The sequence below is a fragment of the Convolutriloba macropyga genome, chromosome 6 (genome assembly GCF_964194025.1).
Source record: "Convolutriloba macropyga chromosome 6, txConMacr16.3, whole genome shotgun sequence".
Lineage (NCBI taxonomy): Eukaryota > Metazoa > Xenacoelomorpha > Acoela > Convolutidae > Convolutriloba > Convolutriloba macropyga.
Genome location: NC_134473.1, coordinates 62,782,223 through 62,801,865, shown reverse-complemented (window position 1 = coordinate 62,801,865; position 19,643 = coordinate 62,782,223).

The following is a 19,643-nucleotide window of genomic DNA, read 5'->3' as shown; positions in this document are numbered from 1 at the left end:
TCCAGTGGATGAAGATCCTTTCGGGTAAGCCCAGTGTTGATGTCGTAGAAGCTCCTGATGTCTGGCGACTTACCTGACTTACCTGATTTGTTTATGTTAGTTGTTTTAATGTTAAAATTTTTCTCTATATTGGATGATCATTTTAGGTGTTTTAATTGTTCTGTTATACGTAGTATCCCTTCCGGTTGGAAAGAAAAGAATTAAAGTCATTTGTTCAAAATGTTATATGGAATTCGGTGGAGAAATCGAGGGTAGTTAGGTAGTTTGTCAACGAGAAGTTGGTTGAAAATAACGATAAATGTTAGTGACATGTGACTGTTTTGGCCATGTTAGATTTTGTTACTGAAGATGAACATGTATTATTACCTTTGTTGTCTCCCGAAATAAGGAGTTATTCTGATCCATGTAATTCTTATGAATTGTTTTGGCACACTTCTACAGGTTTTGGATTTGCTAGTTGTTACGATTAGTGTTCACTGTTATTGTTCGCGTTCTTCTTGTCTGTAAATTTAGTAAAGGTTACAGATCTCGCTTATAATTTGAAATGGGTATGTGCAAAAATGTCCAATTGCCTTATTCCCATTAACGGTTATTTCATCAGTGGATAAATTTAGTTAGTTATCCGTCTACGCGCTTTATTTTTTAAAAGTTTGCCTGATACGACACATTGTCATTCAATCTTCCAAATAATTCCTTTGGTAATGATAATTCCTTTGGGAATTATATCATATTAGTTGTTAATAGATATACTGTTGTTAGTTGTTACTATAGAAGGATACATATTTATACATGCGATGATTTCATGTGTAAAAACGATGTTCTAATCGTTATTGTCATATTTTATAATAATCAGTCTATAAAGTAAGAAACTGATATATGTAGTTGTCAAAATTTTGTTAATTGAAATTTTCGAATTTGGACTAAACCTATGTTTCGGTTTCTGAGAAAGTTACTATTTTGTTATTTAGTTGTATCAGGTTTGGTTATAAAATACATTTCATACATGTTGTTATTTTGAATACCAAGTTTTTGAGCTAGTGTTATATAGTAATGTTATTACTGAAATTGGTAGAATTGTCACGTCATGACTCAATCTATTGAATAACTATGTACACGTGACGTGTTGAATATATTGTGCATGTTTGTTACATAATACATATAACCTATAGTGTCTTATCATACACTGTGTTGTGCATATTACGTTTGTTACGCTTATTTATATCTATTCCTCTTGTTTATACTACAAATTATAAGTTGTTTTTTGGTATTTTCTTCATTTACAAAAATGCATATATCTAACTATGGAAAATCTTTGCATATGTACATGTATAATTCTATCAGCTAAGAATAGGGTAGGTAGATGCTTAGAAAAGTAAAAAAAATTTTTGTTCTATCTAAAGTTTATTCTACATTGAGCGTTATAACTAATTGGTATAACTATCAATAGTTAGATGGAATATAAACTGGTGGTACAATTGTAGAGAATGGTACAAATGTAGAGGATTGTATAGAGTTAAAGAATGGTTATCTGGACAAAGATTATAAATATACGAATAAGTTTGTTCAAACAATTGGATCTCAAACAATTTGAGTATAGATTTTTACTGCAAAATGGGAAAACATATATGCAGAGATAGATTCATAGTTGAATAATAATTGTTCAAAGTTATTCAATTTGAAGGGTTTGAATTCGACAATGTTACTTGTTCTCAGCTGGTTTTATTATAGCTTGTCTGTTTGCTTGGGATGATTTGTTCTGTCCCTATAGTGTTCGTATTTCTTAAAGAAATGATCGTCTTTTGACAGAAAATGTGCGAGGAGGTTGGTTATTTCGTCAATTGGTACTTCAGTTATCAACGCTTTAACTGTATTCCTTATTTCTTTTTCAATGTCCGTTACTTTTCGTTCGTTATTGAATTGTATTCTATTACTAAAGGCTCGATTCGTTACACTGCCTTCTAAGTGGTAAGTGTTATTCTTCACACGGTTCAAGCGCTTCGATTGGTACAATTAGTGGTCGTTCCGGTGCTTCCTTGGGTTGAAAAATGTAATAGTTCTTAATGGGGTCAAAATTACGTAAAGACCCGATAGTATAGTCCCATTTTAGCTTATATCCGTAGTTTAAGAAATACGGTGAGGTTAGTTGAACGTTAATATGTATGTAACTCTTAGTAGTGTTAATGTTCTTATCGCGTAGAAATGTATAGTATATCATGTTATGTATTAACATTGTTTCGTGTACCCGATAATTGTTGTTTTGTACATCCTTCGGTGTTGGATAAAGGAAGTTAAAGCTCAGTTGGAAAATTTGATGTTCGAACACACTGTAAGCTGAAAGGTCTTGAGATGCCTTGGCGACAAGGTAGTGAAAAGTACAATTCACTGGTATTTTGAACTCGTAGTCATAATCATACAAGAAGCGTTCTGTTAGACTGTAGAATTGTTTTAAGATGGTGTATGTTGACTGATGTACTTTATCTCTCCCCATTTTCTTAGTACTACGTTTTGCAGTGATAGTATTTTTGGATGGTAGAGGCGGGAATTATTCCGAGATGCGATCGTTTAAGTTATGTAATGGTGTTATAAAAAAAATGACAATCTCGTGAATCGAATGGCATTTCAGACCAGTTACGGTACGATAGTAAAGGATTATAATTACTGTTGTGTGGATTGTTAAGAGCTCTCGGGTCTTTTCCTTGGAACCAAATTGTTTCCATTACAGTTGTTGTAGGGGTTTGTTCATTGGTCAATTGGTGAAAGAACAATTTCCTATTGTTACTCCTAGGTGTAACTGCGTATGGAAACCGGAGGTTGTTCGATCTAATGTTATGAGGATTTGTAGCTATCCAACTTTGGTGGGCACTGTTCTGTAGTCTGTTAGTTGAGGTTGTGTAATCATCAGGTGGGGGTGGTTGTACTGGTGGTGGATAAGTTGGCAAGGGAGGAGAGACGTATGTTTCATTCGTAGTTTTGTTACTCGGCCTATTGTTCTGGTAACTATGAGGAGTAGTGCTTGTACCTTGTTCATTTGTTCAGTTATGAAAGGAATCTAGATTTCGTCGGGTACCCGACTGTCGCTTCTTACCAATGTGTTCTGAAATGTGGTTCGCTATCTCTTGTGTTGTGCGTTGGTCAGTCTGCGTCTGTTGTGCAGATGTCGCGTTTTCCACTTCTATTCGCATAGTTGTTACTCGATCTTGTGGGTGATCAAAATTGTCATCCGTTTGTGTAATACAATCGGATGCGTTGTCGCGGATTGCCCTGGGCTTGATCGTCCAGAGCCTGCGCTGAGCTCGCCTTCCTCCACATCTTAGCTTAGTGGAGAGTCTTTTTTGTAGGGGGATTCATTTTCGTTATCCATTCTGGAAGCCATTTGCTAAAATTGTTACTGTGTTTAGTACATATTCACGATTATTACGTATGTTACGATGATTTTTTTTTATTAGTTTTGTTATTAGTTGATTGTTATCTGGTGTCGGTATGACTATTTTCCATCAGAATTTTCCTGTTACTATCATTACCAATAAAGTATTGTTATATCAGTATGAATGGATGTCGATGGAGCATTGCTGAACGGTTAGTGTGTTGTTACATATTGTTACGAAACATATATTTATATTGTTATAGCTATATGAACTATGTGAAAAATACATGTATTTGTGAAAAAATGTGGTATAAAGACTGTGAGATAAATATGGCTACAGAGATTTATAAAGTATAAAGGAGTGTTATAAATAGAGGGGTAGGGAAAAATTATTAACATTGCAGGAATGTGTTGTACATAAATTGTATAATATTAGTTGTTCGTGAACTACGTGGTTGTTGTTAAACCTCGTATGTATCTGCCGAATGATTTTTAAAATATGTTACTTCATTCGTATGTGGTTGATCGTCGTTTTTTAATATGTTTAAACTATGGCTGCGGTTATGCATTTTGTTAGCCGTTATTTTTAGTTGGTCGAAATCTATTGGCGGTGGATTCTGTATATTCAGTAGTTTTACTGTTGGGATTAGATGTTGTTTATTTGTAGATTTATTAGATGGTTGTGGTGTTTCATAAGATGTTGGCTGATTCATATTGAGTGGTGGTTCATATGAGTGTGTCTGAAATGACGTAGTTTGTTGTTGTATGGTGGGCGCACATGAAGGGGGTGCGTTATGAGTTAAAGGTGTATTAGAGAATGATACGTTATTTCCCAAACATTGATATGCAGGAGGTGGAGTAATAAGTTGTGGTGGCAGTGTTTGTAGTTTGTTTTCTGATATTGTTTCCAATGGTTCTACTCTTAATGGTTCTTGTTTATATTTTCTTTCTGGTAATGGTGGTTTTTGTTTCTTTTGAGGTGAATTTGTTGTTCTTAGCTGTAGTCCGTTCTCTGTCCTACGAATTGTTGTGTTATAATGTTTATAGTTTGTATCTACATAAATTTCTGCAGGTTTATCATTATCAGTGTAATCTGTTGTATGTGTTATGTCTGTGGAATGTCTGCGAAATGTATGCTTTTTTTTGGTTTATGATTTCCATAGTGTGTATAATTTTCATCGCTGTCGTGGCTATTTGCCTCGTCTTCTTGTATTTGGGCTACTAGTTGTGTTAGTGTTTGAGAGAAGATTCCGAATACTCCTGTAAGAAGTATTTTTGTTATGCTGGCTTGTTTTCCAATTGCTTTATGTATTGCGAAAGCGTTGTAAAATTTTATAATTAAGTTTGTAATAAATAGTATCATGCTAATCATTGCGTAAATGATTGCCATTTTTTCAAAGACGTATCATTGCCGACCAATGATTGTTAGTATTTGTTCTTTAAGCCATGCTCCGTCAAAGATTTATTTCCAGTTAACGCTGGGATGGTCGATCTGGAAAATATATCCATTTATATTCAAGTCTTTCAACCATTTGAGTGATTGTTCGTAGTTTTTATAAGTTTGTAGTAATCCTTTTTGTTCAAGTTCTAGCAGTTTCTGTGCGTTTGCTGATGTTGCTTCTTGTAATGGTTTTTCGCGATCTCTCATGTGATCGTGTAATAAATCTCGTTTTCGTTCTTGGATTAGTTGTTTTTTACTGTATATACCACTTACTATTAAAATTGCTTTACTAAACATGTTATCGAGTACAAATTCTTCAGGTGACATAGTGTTCAATATTGTTTCTACTTTTACAGGGTAGGTTGTTACTCTATATCGTGCTGTTCCCTCAGTATCTATTGAAATTAATTGATCGAAGTTGTTTTGTGAACAGGGGACATTCTTTGCCCATAAGTATGTTTGTCTTGTAAGTTGATGTACATATTGTACTCTATTCTTATACAGTATTGGTATTTTGTCATAACATTCTCGTGTTTGTGGTACATATAAAGGTGATGATTTTTTTCGCGCAATATTTACATTTTCATTACGTTTACTCCTTCTTGTTTAACAAAGATGGATCTATCTCCAATGAGAATGTATCCTAAAAGTGGTGTGTTCTTTTGTATTTGTGTTAATGGTGTTAATGTTAGTTGTCGAATATTTCTAGTTTGTTCGCACATTTGCGAATAAAACTCTATAGCTTGTAGGCTGATTCTTGAATATATGTTGCTCATGTAAAGGTCCATTTTCATGTTTAAATGTGTGTTCTCGTTGACGAAACCATAGTAGTATTGTTTGTTATATTCATCTTCATATAGTGTTTGTTCTGATATTATTTGTTTAGTTTTAATTTTGATGAATTTTTCATCGTCAAATTTGTCTTTCTTTTTTGTTACTTTTTGTCCTGTATGCATTTCGAATCCGTATTCATTGATTATGTAAATATCGTCGTATTCTGTTTTGTGTATGGGTTGTAGTGATCCGCACTCACGTTCTACGAGTGGTATACTTCGAATCTTGTAGCGATTTTATCTGTTTTATTGAATTTTGTTTTTTGTGTTATATCTGGTTGTTGGACTGTTGTCCATTTCGCGTTTGTTTCTACCCAATATCTATCTTGGTATTTTACCATAAATTCGTCAAATCTAATTAGTTCGAATAATTGACAAAGTGTTTGGGGTTTCCATACTATTGTTGCTTTTGTGAAAGGCGTCGGTAGACATTCTCCTTTGCGGAAGTCGCATGGTAATTATGTTCCCATATACGATATTTCTTCAGTGTCTAAGTTGAGTATTAGTGATACTTCTCGTATTTCTAATGTCCAGTCTAGTATGTCCATTCTGTTTTGTTTTCTTGGTCCTTTCATGCAGTTTGATCGTGCATTTTTAATTGCGTTTGGTATCCACATTGGGTTTGTATAGTCATAAACTATTCGCCCGTATGGTGGCACCATAGGGGTATCAAGGTCGAATTGTATTCTGCCTTGCATATCTTCGATCTTTTTCTGAAGTGGTGGGTTAGCTATGTAATTGAATGAAATGTTATATCGTGTTGGTTTGTATCTCGTGTTTTTAAAGAGGTTTATTCTAGCGAGTTCGTTACGAACTTCATCTGCGTCTAGTATGTTTGTTCTTTGTGCATCTGGGACGTAGTAACTTGGTCTATTAGCTCTGATATAATCGGTGTGTTGTGAACACTATTCTACGCGTTCTTTAATTGTTCCTGCAACAGCGTATGCTTTTATTTCTAATGCTTGTGCTTTCGATAATAGTTGTACTTCAGTCTTTGTCATATCTAAATCTAGTGGTTTGAACCTACATATGCTTATTTTGTTTATTTCGTAATATTTAACATTAGTTATTTCTTCTGCGTCGCAATCGTAGTGTTCAGTGAAAATGATTGTGGTCCTGTTGCGGAGCCGTTGATATTCTGTCCTGTTAGTTCTGCAAAGTCTATTTTTGTTTGTCGCTTTTGTCTTTTATTGTTCATGCCAGATTTCTCTAATATACTATTTGTTAATCGTTCTCTGTAGAAGTTCCAATTTCCTGTCCATTTATCGATGGCTATTTCCCACATTGCTTCGTAATCTGAACTGTTTTCAAAGTTATTGAGTTCTTCTATTTTGGTATTAGGGAAATTTTGTGAATTAGTGTTGATTTTAGTATTAATGTTGGCATGTTGAAGGTTATTATATTTTTGGTGATCTGTTGTGTGTAAATTTTTGGTACCTTTCTCATTTCTTGTTTTGTTTGTGTTTTTGAAATGTTTGATTTGTATTTCCATTTTTTCATTTATACGATCTTTATTGCGTTGTCTAGCATTATTCTTTCGTCTTTGTTCTAATTGTATTTTAGTTTCAAGTTTCATGTATATGTATGTTATTATTAATAATAACATGAAAATAATTGCTTTCAGTTGAATCGACATGTGTAAGACAGACCAGTGTATGGATTAAAAATGTTGCAAATTCTAGTGTCTGCTTTGTATATCTGTCAAATTTATATATAAAATAAAAGCAGATGAATGGTGCTGGAAATGTGGTTGTTACTATTGATGGTGTAGTTGCGTGAAACGGGTGATTAAAGACAGTGTCCTATTTAATTGTTGTGTTAAATTTAAGTTCGAGAGATGGTGTGGTAAAACGTTAAGTGCTGCGTTGCGTTGTCGATGTGTAAGATTTAAAGTGTTTGTTAGTCTACTTTTTGACCAATTAGTAAGTGTATCACCAAGATTAGTGGGTCCGTATAACGGTGGAGGTGGATTCCAAATTTTATGATCTAGTGCGAAAAGATATGTATGTTCATTAGTCCTACTTTTAGAAGGTGGATTTGGGTTAAGTATTGGTGTTGATCTTGTTCTACCAGGATGGCTCGATGGTAATCTTATTTCTGGTATAATGTATGATGGGGATAAAGCTGTGTTTCTTGGTGGCTGTAGGGAGTATGTTAGTTCAACGTGTGGTACGCTTACAGAAGTATTCGATGATGATGTTTGACTTGATCTTTGTGGTGTTGTGTTACTACTTGCGGATTGTGGTGATGTTGCTGACCAAAGGGAACTATTTGGTGAATGTAATGGCTGTGCTCGGAAATGTTCTTGAACAAAATTGATATCTTATCTTTGTTGAATTGTAGGTGGTAGAAATGGGTTTGCTCTCAACTCAGATTATGTGGGTGTTTGGATTGTACTATTACCAGAATGATCACTTGGAGAACTTAAAATAAAATTGTGTAATGTTGGTGTTCCTGTTCTACATGGTGGTTCTGAGTTTCCTGTTTCTATAGTTCTTATTATATTAGATTCTATATCTGTTGAACCATATGAAACGAGTGTTGAATCTTGTGTTGGGAATGATAGCGAAGGTCTACGTCGTGCTCTTAAAAGTTCTCTTCTTTCCGGGAGGTCTCGCCGTACGGTATATGGATTTTCGTTTCCGGGATTATCATTAATTTCTGGTGAAGTTGGTATATTTGTTAAATCTATAACTTTGTTATGATGTGGTCTTTCTTGATGATTATTGTTACATTGATTATTGTTAGACGACGCAATTTTGGCAAATTATATTTTAAGCTCCTGAGCCAGGTCCGTGTGGTGGGACTTGGACGAATGGTGGTGAGAGGAGTATTTGTGGTGTTAATTCTTGTTCTGGTTGTTGTATTTGTGCTCCGAGATTTGATACCCAAATTTCGTTATTTTCAAGTCTGAGTTGTAGCTGATAATTTATAATATTGCCGTATAATGATGAATGTTCAGAAAATCCTATTTGTAGACAAAATTTTTGGAAGTGTAGTGTGTAATAGATTGATTATTCTATATATGGTAAAGGATCAATTTTTATGGATTTATAAAATATTCTATGAACATTAAACACACGCGTAAGAAGAAATAAATTATCAGTGCATTTTTAATAAATTTAAAAATTTCCAGTTCTATATCCATTTCCAGTATTATATCTATATTAGACTTACATATTTGAAATATATCAGAATGTACTTCATGCATTGGTTTTATTATTGAACCGGTGGGCTGGCGTAGACGACTCTACGGTTTCTAATACTTTGTATATTGTTACTATGGCTAGATATGTTGAAATAACTACTGTACACGGTACGAGAAAAATAGTTAAGAAAAAAATTATTTTAGACAATATTAAATACGTTGCTATTAGTGCGCTAGGCAAATCAATTGTTGAAACTGTTTTTGTTGTTTTCTGTATGTTTTGTTTATTTTAGTATTTGTTTGTATATTAATGTTAGATATTATTATATGAAACTTGATCCGGTGGAAATGAGATATAATGCTTCACTGAAGAGTGACAGTTATTTACTATTGTAACTGATGCTCAACGGTGTCGCACTATGAAAATACTGTAGATCCAAAAATGTGCATCTTATGTTATTGATATACAACGATAACGATGACAGGTATCATTACTTATTTAGTTCTTCAACTTGTCGCCTGACAATGTTACAGCGTCTTTTTTCAAACTATTAGAAAAACTGTGTGTAATTTGTTTATGTTGACACACTTATCTCTGTTCATTTGTTGTTTTAGTTTTTCATATTCTCTAATTGTCTCAGTACACCGTGCCGTGTTCTTTAGTATTTCAAAATGTTTTTCTCCCCAAAAGAGTTTTACTTCTTGTCCAGTTTCTGTTTCTCCTTCTATTATAAGAAGATAGTTATTATGTGAGATTCTACAGTTTGTTAGTTTAATACTGTTGTTGTCAAAATGTAAATGACAATCTGGTGGATATTCAAGTTCAATATAATCGTCTATTTGAACAATTTTTCTTTGCAAAGTTGGTTTCTATTCAATGATTTCATAAATTCTGACACTGATAGCATAGGTGGTTGTTCATTACAGTGTTTACTGAAATGATGAATTAGTCTGTCAGAAATGAAATGAAAATTTTTCAGATTACTTGGTACTGTTGAATAGTTTTTGGTTGAAATTTTGTTGATTAAACAGTTGATTGAAGGAATATTCTGTTAGCTTTAATTTCTCAATGAATATTTCGAGGTTTCTCTAATTGGTTTGTTTAGATCGATAGGGTATGAAATTTTAGAATTTCAGGACTATTTGTTGGTTTCAGAATTGAAATGAGATTATGGCTTTAGAAATGAAATGAAAAAAGATTAGGTTTGTATTTGAGCTTATGAATTCAGAAATATAATGAAGTTTTGAGTAGAAGTTGGAAATTTTTTCTCACTGAATATTTGAATTTGTGTTTTTGTGAATCAGTTTAGCTGAAATTTTCAGACTTTTTAAATCTAGCTGAGGTTGTGATTTGTACGAGACAAAATCGGAGTTGTGATTTTTAGCTCAACTGTTTGTTGCCTCTATAATTTTCTTGGCATTTGTATACCTTCTGTTTTCTTTTCTTGGTTCTTGAAGTTGCCAATTTTACTAATTGACTGGGTCTAATTAGACTTTTGGAATCTGAGTTTTCGAATTATAAGATTCTTTCTGAAGTTACTTCAGCTTTTGTTGTTATGATTGTTTTTCCCTTGTAATTGGTATGTTGATAAGTAATTGGTATGTTTGATGGCAGTGTGACGTACTTTTGTCATGGTATGTTAGAGATAGTAATTAGTTACTTGACGGTGTTTTTTGTCACTTGTTAACATTTAGCTTCAAGTAGGTTTTTAATCAATGGTGGAATTGATGTAGATGGTTGAAGTGAATGGTGACGCCTTTGGTTTATACCGTTAATGAGTTAACAAGTTGGTATTTGGTACAAATGGATGTCGATGGTCAGGTAGATGGTTGGTTTGCAAACTGCAACTGTTAATTAGTTGTTTGGTATCGACGTCATGTCGAACGTGTTGTGTGTATAATTGAAGTGGTGTGCAGATGAAGTGTTTTCTTCAACTGCGAATTGATCTTTGTAGATCTAAAATGGTAATCACCATTTTGTTGATGGCGTTGAATATGTTAATTGGTTTGGCATTTTCTGTTTGTTACTAATTGCGTCTGCAAGGGAACGGTAAGTCCCTTTAATTTGTTGTAAATTCTTTTTATCTGCAAATGAAAGTAGTAATTTGTTCTTTTCTTTCTTTGTTCTGTGTTAATGAGGTCCTTATTACCTTTTGTAATCTTTGTATTTTTTCTAATGAGGAGACTAATGAGGTCTTTTCCGGCTAAGGATAACGTGTTGTTAACGTCCGTTTTATTCGTATGACGTAGGTGGATAGTGACGTATTATTCAGTTAAAATGTCATTGTGAAATGTCTATTTAGTCGAAATGTCTATTTAGTTGAAAAGTTTATTTAGCCGAAGGGCGTTTTAATGATGTTACGTGTTAGAGGTTGTTTGGTCAGTTTTATGAGCCAGAGGTCGTATGACCGATGAGTAATCAATGTGAACTAGATGTCTTGTGTTTCAGGTATTGAGCCGTTTAATTGCCGTTGCTCACTTGTTGGAAATACCCTGGTTAGAGTACGCTGGATTTGTTACTGGGTTGTTACACGTTACTGGATTGTAACACGTATTGGTGTATTACGCGTATTAGATTATTACGCTTATTGGATTGTTACACATCTTTTAGTCGTTCTGTTTAATTTATCTGTTCGTGAAATAGGAAGTTACCTGAATTGAGGAGATTAATGAAATGAGGAAGTTACTATATTTGTAACCGTTTATATTTATATGTACTTCGTAATTTTTAGCTTCCGCATTGTTACTATTTTGTGTGTTCCGTATTTATTTTTGTCCCTAGTATTTTTTATCTGTTTGTTAATTTATACGTTGTTATTACTCGTCCTTTATTACCTGTTTGTATTACTTATCGTTTTTGGTGTTTAATATTATAGATGTTTGAGTATTATAAATGTTTTATTATAGTTGTTTTATATTGTCCTACTTTTACTATTCTATAATATTAGCATCCACGAAGGGTCTATTCCATTCCGCGAGTCCTCTATCGTGTTATAGTGGACATTGTTATTTGATTCTGTTTGTAGTTTGATTGTTTTGTTATTTGAGTTCTTTGTTTATTGTTTAATCGTCAACAAACTCGATACGTCTATTCCAGTTCCAAGCCTGTGATCATCAAAAATAAAAACCGTTTGTGTTTTGATTGTATTGTTTTTTGTTATTTGTTTACATGAAATTACCCTGTCCATTCATTGGAAATTGGTTCAAAGGCTACTATCAATACTCATTTGTATCAGTATATCCTGTTTGGATATTTTTATTGTTATTTTGATTGTTTTGTTATTTGTTTTTTTTTGTTATTATTTGAATGGTGACAGTGGGTTGGATGGAGATGGCTGTGTTGAGGAAAGGACTGATTGTTGGTGATGAGAAGCTGTGTTACGAAGAAGATGATGTCTCGTGGCTCAGTTGATGGTGAATGAAGAAGGTGATGTTCTAAAGAAGAAGGTGATGGTGGAAAAAGAAGAGTGTTACGAAGAAGATGGTTAATACAGTAATATTTTATTTTTTCTATTTAGTTGTTTATTGATATGTTTCGTGTTTTCATTTTGTTTTACTAGATGCTGTTAATATTTAGGTAAGGTAAATTGTAGGTAAACTCTACAGTATTACTATTTGAGTTGTTTCATACACTAAATATTAGTCGGGTTAATTTTTAGTAGATTTAAATTTAAATTTTTATGGATTTATAAGTGTTAGTGGTTAGGTGTTGGTTATTAACACTTTTTAGTTCCGATGTATTTTTATTTTTTATTTGTATCCTAATATTGGAGTATTTTGATTTTTGTGTATCCTAATTTGTAAATGTAGATGTGCCTTTTTATTCTGCGTTTTTACTGTTCTGGTGGTATGCACACAAGGTTCGGGTTAGGAAAGTGTGCTATTTCTTTGCAGTAGGAATACTGAATGTTTAGGAATACTGAGTATTCTTTACAGTAAGAATACTGAATATTTAGGAATACTGAATGTGTTCAGACTGGTAGAGATACTTTATGTGTTGAAAGTAGTGGAAATACTGAACATTGATTTTACATTATTAAACTAGTAGGATGTGCAATAGATACGTAATAGAATAGAGGATGTTTAATAGGAAATATAGTTCCAGAGTATTCGAGTTCCAGAGTATAATGTCAGGGTATAATACTGAATAGTACAATATGGTGAATAATCGAATACTGTTAACATTCATGAAGTAGATATAAAAAATAGTGTTATTATTATTAATATTAAGTTTATTATTATTTTGGTTGTTGCTTGATTATTTTAATAGGGTTATCTTCCTTTTGCGAAGATTGTACTGGTGTACATGTTCTTTGCCGGATTGTTTTGTGCTTAGTTTAGTGGCAGTTGATACATTTGTTTTAATGTTGGAATTTCGTTTGTGAGAAAGTAACTTTGTAATTCTAATTTGATATGTTTTTCTTTTGGATAATATGGTACAATGTGGTTTCTATGGATAGTAATCTGTTCTCTTTTGTTATCTTTTAATATTTATTTTGTTTCTGTAGGTTTATCTACGATTAGATATGGTCCTGTTTTCAGGGGTAACAGTTTTTTGGATACTCTGTCGATTTGTTGTTGATTTGTTGTTAACACAAAAGTATTCTTCTCGAGTGGTTTTGCCGTTCTGAATCTGAGATTCATTTCATCTGTTAGTTTTTCTGTTCTGTAGGATTTTTAATATGGATTGATATGTGTCATTATAATGTTTTTCTTTATCAAGGAACCATTTGGCAAATGTTCCTTTTTGTAATTTTGCAATTTTTGGATAGTTAAACTGTTTTTCCAGATGAGTGTGTGCTGGCTGTGTGTTACATGCACTTTTCTCTGTTGGATTACAATTTGCCATTCATCTGTAGTTTATCCGAGTTTTATTTTTGTTGGTTTTCTTGGCTTTTGGTTGAACACAACTTCATATGGCGACATGCCTAGTTGTGTTTGATATTGAGTATTGTCTGCATACGGGAAGAATTTTGATTTCCGTGACCAATTGTGATACTTTTCGTCTAGTAGTGTTCGGATGAATTGTCCAATTATTCTGTTTGTTCCTTCTACTAGACCGTTCGTCCAGGGTGCATATGTTGTACTTGGTTTAAATTTGATTTCAAAGTAGTTACATAAATGTGTTAACTCAGTGTTAATGTATTCCGATCCGTTATCTGATCTAATTTCTTCGGGTAGTCCGAATTTCATGAACCAATGTTCGAATAGTGCTGTAAATGCATAATGTGCATTATTTTTCGGTGCACACATAATCGTTCCATAGTGTGAAAAGGCGTCCACTATGACAAAGATGTAGTTATTTCCTTCAGATGTTGGGTGAATAGGTCCTTTTGTGTCAATCATTATCATATCGTTGACATATGTTTTCGCTGGTGCAAGCTGTTCTTGCTTATTTTTTGTTTTTGTGTTGGCAAATACTTTGTTTGTTTGGCACTGTATGCAATCTGCTATCAGTATTTTTATCCAAATTGTATGATTTGGAAAATAATATTTGTCCATTATATTTTTTTTTGTTTTTTTGAGGTCTGTGTGACCTACTAAGTCGATGCAATGGTTATTATAAAAGGTGCATAGTAATAGTGTTAGTGGTAGACAGATTGGTTGTATTGATTTTTCGTCAATATTGATTACAATTTTAATGATACCGGAGTTTTCATCAATTATAATGGATTTGAATTTGCGAAAATATGCAAATAATCCTTTGTTTCCACCTATTTCCATTGTTACTGAGTGTGTTTTATTGTTGTGTTTCTTCCATATTTTCACTTTGTGAAGTACAGGATCTAAGATTTGGGTTTCTTTGATTAAGTTTTTAGTTATTTTTGTTTTTTCGTCATAAAAAATATCTGATATTTTTACATTTTCATAACTTGTTTTTTGTTGTGTTTTTATGTTATTTATCAATCTGAGGTAATCATCATCATGATGTGTTGTGTACGGTCCGTTTTGATTTTTCTCAATGATTAGGTCGTTTTTTTTCTACAATCGGTGATTGCCGATTTTTTGTTTTGGGTTTATATTTTGGGATCAGATTCGTTTTTGTTTCTGTATTGTACTTCTCGCATGAGATTGGGTGATATTCATTTTTATTGATATTTATTTCAAAGTAGTTATTATGTATGTTAGCTAGTACTGTGTAATGTGTTTTTTTCTGTATTTTCGTCATTGGTATTGTTACATATGCTGTATTTGCATTCGAGTTTGTTTGTAAATGGTGTTTTTGCGAGGAAAAATTTTATGTTTTCTGGTATTTCTACTGTTATATCTCGTGTTTTTGTAAAGTGTTCTTCGTCTATTGTTCTGTTTAGAAGGTCGGGGAGGGCTAGGTTTTTTCCTTCTGTCCAAATTATGTGTGAATTTGGGAATTTCAATAATATTAATTGGAATCTATAAACTCTATGATTTGGTTTATTCTTTTGAGTAAATAGATAAATGATAGGTTTATGATCTGTGAATAATACTATTGGGTGGTTTGAACCCCTTAGTAAAAAGTCATACTCTGTTAGGGCAAAAATTATCGCTGAGCGTTCTCTGATTAATGTTGATAGCCGCATTTCGATAGGTGTGAATAGTCTGGAATTTGCTGATACTAAGTTCATTTTTCTTTCAGTTGGATGCTGTTGTAATAGTGCTGCTCCGATGCCTGTATTTGATGCATCTGTGATAATGTAGAATGGTTTTGTAGTATCTGGCATTGTTAATTCTAATTTGTGTGTTATTGTTCTTTTCATTTGTTCAAAAATTTGTTGATGTTCTTTTGTTCATTTGAAATCGTTTTCTTTGTGTAAGAGGTTATGTAATGGTTGTAATATTGGTTGCATACCATAAACGTATTTTGAAAGGAAATTTATTGTTCCGAGGTATCTTTGTAATGCTTTCATGCTTGTTGGTGGTTCCAGTTTTTGAAACCAACAATTCTTGAAGTTAATGGTTTTACTTTTTTGTCTTCAATGATGTGTCCGAGAAATTTAACTTTTTCTACATGAAGTATGTTTTATCAGGTGCTGCTTTAAGGTTTTCTTTCAATAATTTTTTATGACATTCTATTAAGGTTTCATACATTTGTGGATATGAATTGGTTTGAATGAAAATGTCGTCGACATATGTGATTACCGACCCTTTCCTGATTAAGGGATAGATAAAGTGTGTTAATATGGATGCAAACGCTGCGGGTCCATTGAATATTCCGTGAAATAGTCGTTTGAAACAGTATTGTTCGTTTTCAATCGTAAAATGAGTGTATCTCATTGATTGTTCATCTAAAGGTATTTGGTTATATGCACTATTGAGATCAGCTGTCGTAAATATTGTTCCGTTTATCCGTGTTAGGGCTACTTCAACTGGTTCGATTGGCCAGTTGCATTTAGATTCGTCAATCATGCTATTCAAATATCGTGCGTCTAATACTATTTTTAATTATTCTCCTTTCCGTAGAATAATTACTGGGTTTGTAAATGTGTTTCCTGTAGATAATTGTTCTTTGTTTACAGGTGCAATTATGTCGTATTTTTTTAATACATCTAGTAGTTTTTGGATTCTTTCTCTGAGGTGTATTGGTACTTTGCTTATTCTTTGTTTTTTGAAAATTGCATCTTTTTTATAAGTAAATTCAATTTCAATTTTGTTTTTCCGACGTCAAATTTTGTTGTTGCATAAATTTTTTTGTATTCTAATATGATTGTTACTATTTTTTCAAATTCCTCTTGTGTTAGGTGCGAATGTAGAAAATCAAACATCTGAATGAATTCCTTTTCTGATTTTGTGTATTTCTTAATATCAAATTTGCATTTAAAATTTGGTTTTCTTTCAAATGTTGCTACTTGTTCAATTGTCTCGTTTTTTTTGTATATTTAGAATTTCGTTAATTTCGTTTTCAATTTCAAATGTTAGGTGATATAATGCTGAAAGTAAGTATTTCGAAATCGTTTGGTACATTTCTTCTTTATGTTGTTTGAACGTAATGTTTTGATACATAAAACCAACTAGACTTACATTAATTGTCACTTTATGTTGGTTTTTATATATTAAGAATATGTCTATAAAGTGTTTTTTTCTATCGACAAATTTTTCGTGTCGGTAATTAATAAATTTTGATATTTGTTTATTGGTTCAAAATAGTACATTGATTTGTAAATTGTTTTTCAATTTCATTTTTCCATTTCTTTGAATATCGGTATAGGAAAAGTTATGCATTTATATTGGTCGCGTTCGGAGTATATTGTTTCTTTGTTAAAGATTGGGTATAATCGGGAGTAGTAAGGATATCTCTTTGTACTGATCATGAAGAAGATAATGTCATTATCTATAATTGTGTTACTATTTATTGTTAGTGTGTTCGTATTTACGTTTATTGTTTCTATGTATTCTTTAAAGAATGGAGTTCCAAGTATATTGTGATTGCATTGTGTTACGTAAAAATGTATACTAAAGTTATGTTGGGGTTAATGGAGGTTTTGTCAGGTGTTAGATTTAGTGTAACTGTTCCGAATATTTCTATAGTTGTATTATTTGCTGCTGTTAGCGTCTTGTTAGATTGTTCTAGACATATATTTGGATTATTATATTTTATTTCGTTCCAAGTGTCTTCGTTCAAATCGTTTAATGTTGCTCCAGAGTCTAATAGAAAACCGATCTCCAGTATTGGTCTTTGTTTTGTAAAGTCTTGTTCACTTTTGTTACACTGGTACATTGGTAGTATCCAGGATGGGTTACTTTCTAGTGTATTTATAACTGTGTTGCACGTGTCTTCGTTAGCATTATAAAATTTATCTAATATTTCTTGATCTTCATTTGATGATTCTGATGTGTATTCGTAATCGTCAATTCCTGGTGACTCATCGTTTTGTCTTTCTGTTTATTTATCCTTTTTTTTGTTATTGTTGTATTTATTTCCCTTTGTTCTTCGATCTTTTGAATGATATCTATCATTTTATTCTCTTTGTGTTGAATTTCTTCTGTCATCCCTATTATTATTATTATTAGAATAATAACTAATGTTACTACCTGATCGTTGTCTGTATCAATCACTTTTGTTTGTATCTTTACTATAATTTCTTTGTCTATTATTGTTATTGTAATTATTATTATTTCTGTCGTACGATTAATGTTGTCTTGAGTTGCTGCGGTTTGTGTATCTTGAGCTTGATCTACTAGTGTTGTATTTGTTATGATTTTTGTTTCTGTTAAAACTGTTAGTTCTGCTTCTGTTATAATTGTTTCTTTTGTAACTTCCGCTTCTATTGTTATAATTATTATTTGTAGTGCGGTGTCCTTGATAGTTTTGATTGTCTCTGCTATATGAGTTATTATTGGAATTGTTACTTGATAGCAATCTGTATGGTGTTATGCTTCGGGAGTTGTGGTATACTGGTGATGTTGATGGTAATTGTCGTCCGTTGATGTTATTCGAGTCAATTCTTCTGTTTGGTAGATTTTGATTATTTCTAATATGACTATAAAATGATCTTTCTTTTGGTCGTGCTATGCTTTCTCTTCGTGGTAGTTTAAAGCATCTTCATTTTGTGTTACCGTGTGAACTGTAATAGCTGCAAAAGAGTGCAAACTTTGGTCTTCCTTTAAAGTTTTTTCTAGCGTATGTGTTATTAATTCCGTTTAGAGCGTTACAGATTGTTCCTTCAAATTGTTCTAAATGTTTTTGGTTAAGATTGTTTATGTTGTTACAAGCTGCATTCATTTGTTTAAGATCTTCACTAATGTTAGTTGTGGTTTGGTTGACTTCATATTGTCTTTTGTGATTGTTAGTTATTGTTCTTGTTAAATCCATTTGATCTATTTTGTCAACTAGTGTTTTGAATGGCATTTCTGGTTCTCTTGACGTTTGTTTATGATTGGCATGTTTTTTCAAGGCTGCTGTTTTTAATTCGTTGTCTAAACTTCTATTGAATGTTTGATTCATTACGCTATTTCTATAATCTTTTGTATATAATGAATATGCTGTTTTTACAAGTGTTTCTATTCTCAGTGCGAGAGATCGTAATGATTCATTTGTGTGTTTTTGTAGTTGTTGTAACACTATTTTTGCTTGTTGTTTTGATTTCTTTGAATCAAACATGTCTGATAATTCTTTACAGAATGTTTCCCAATCCAATTTGGTTTCACTTGAAAGAGTGGAAAACCACTTTTGATCTGGTCCTTGTAGTGTATGTAATATTAAAGCTGCTCTTTTTGCTTCCCATTGATGATGTCCTGATTTGTTTACTGGTTCTATGCCGCTACTAAATATCATTGCTGCAACAATACTGTTTAAATATTCTTCAACAGTATATGCTGGATCTGTACCGTCAAGTGGTCGTATTGCTGTTGGTACTGAACCACTACTAATGTTTTGTTCTATTTGTGGCTCTTCGTGTATACTCATTGATGTTAATTGTTTATAAAATGGTAAAGGAGGTTCTGTTACTGTTGTTTCTCTTTCTTCTATTGTGATTGAATTTGATCTTCTAGTACGATTTTCTTGTTGTCTTTTTTTTTTAAAGTATTAGTATTTTGTATGTTCTTATTATTTGAGTTTCTGTCATTGTTTGAGTTTCCGTTTTCTGATCTTGTTATCTAATGTTCTTTCAAGTTTGTCGAATACCATTTCGATTGCTTCTTCTTGTTTTCTTTCTATGTTCTCGTTAATTTGTCTAAATTTGTTTTCTATATTATCAATAAGTTTATTCGTATGATTTGTTAGTTTTTCTGTTATTTCCTCCTTGAGATCTTGATAATTGTACATTTGCTGTTCAGAGAATAGTTCATTGTGTTCACGACTATTGTTCAATGAACTAATATATGTGTTGTTTCTATTATAATTATATTGTGTTGGGTTCTGATATTTTCGTCTACCTTTTT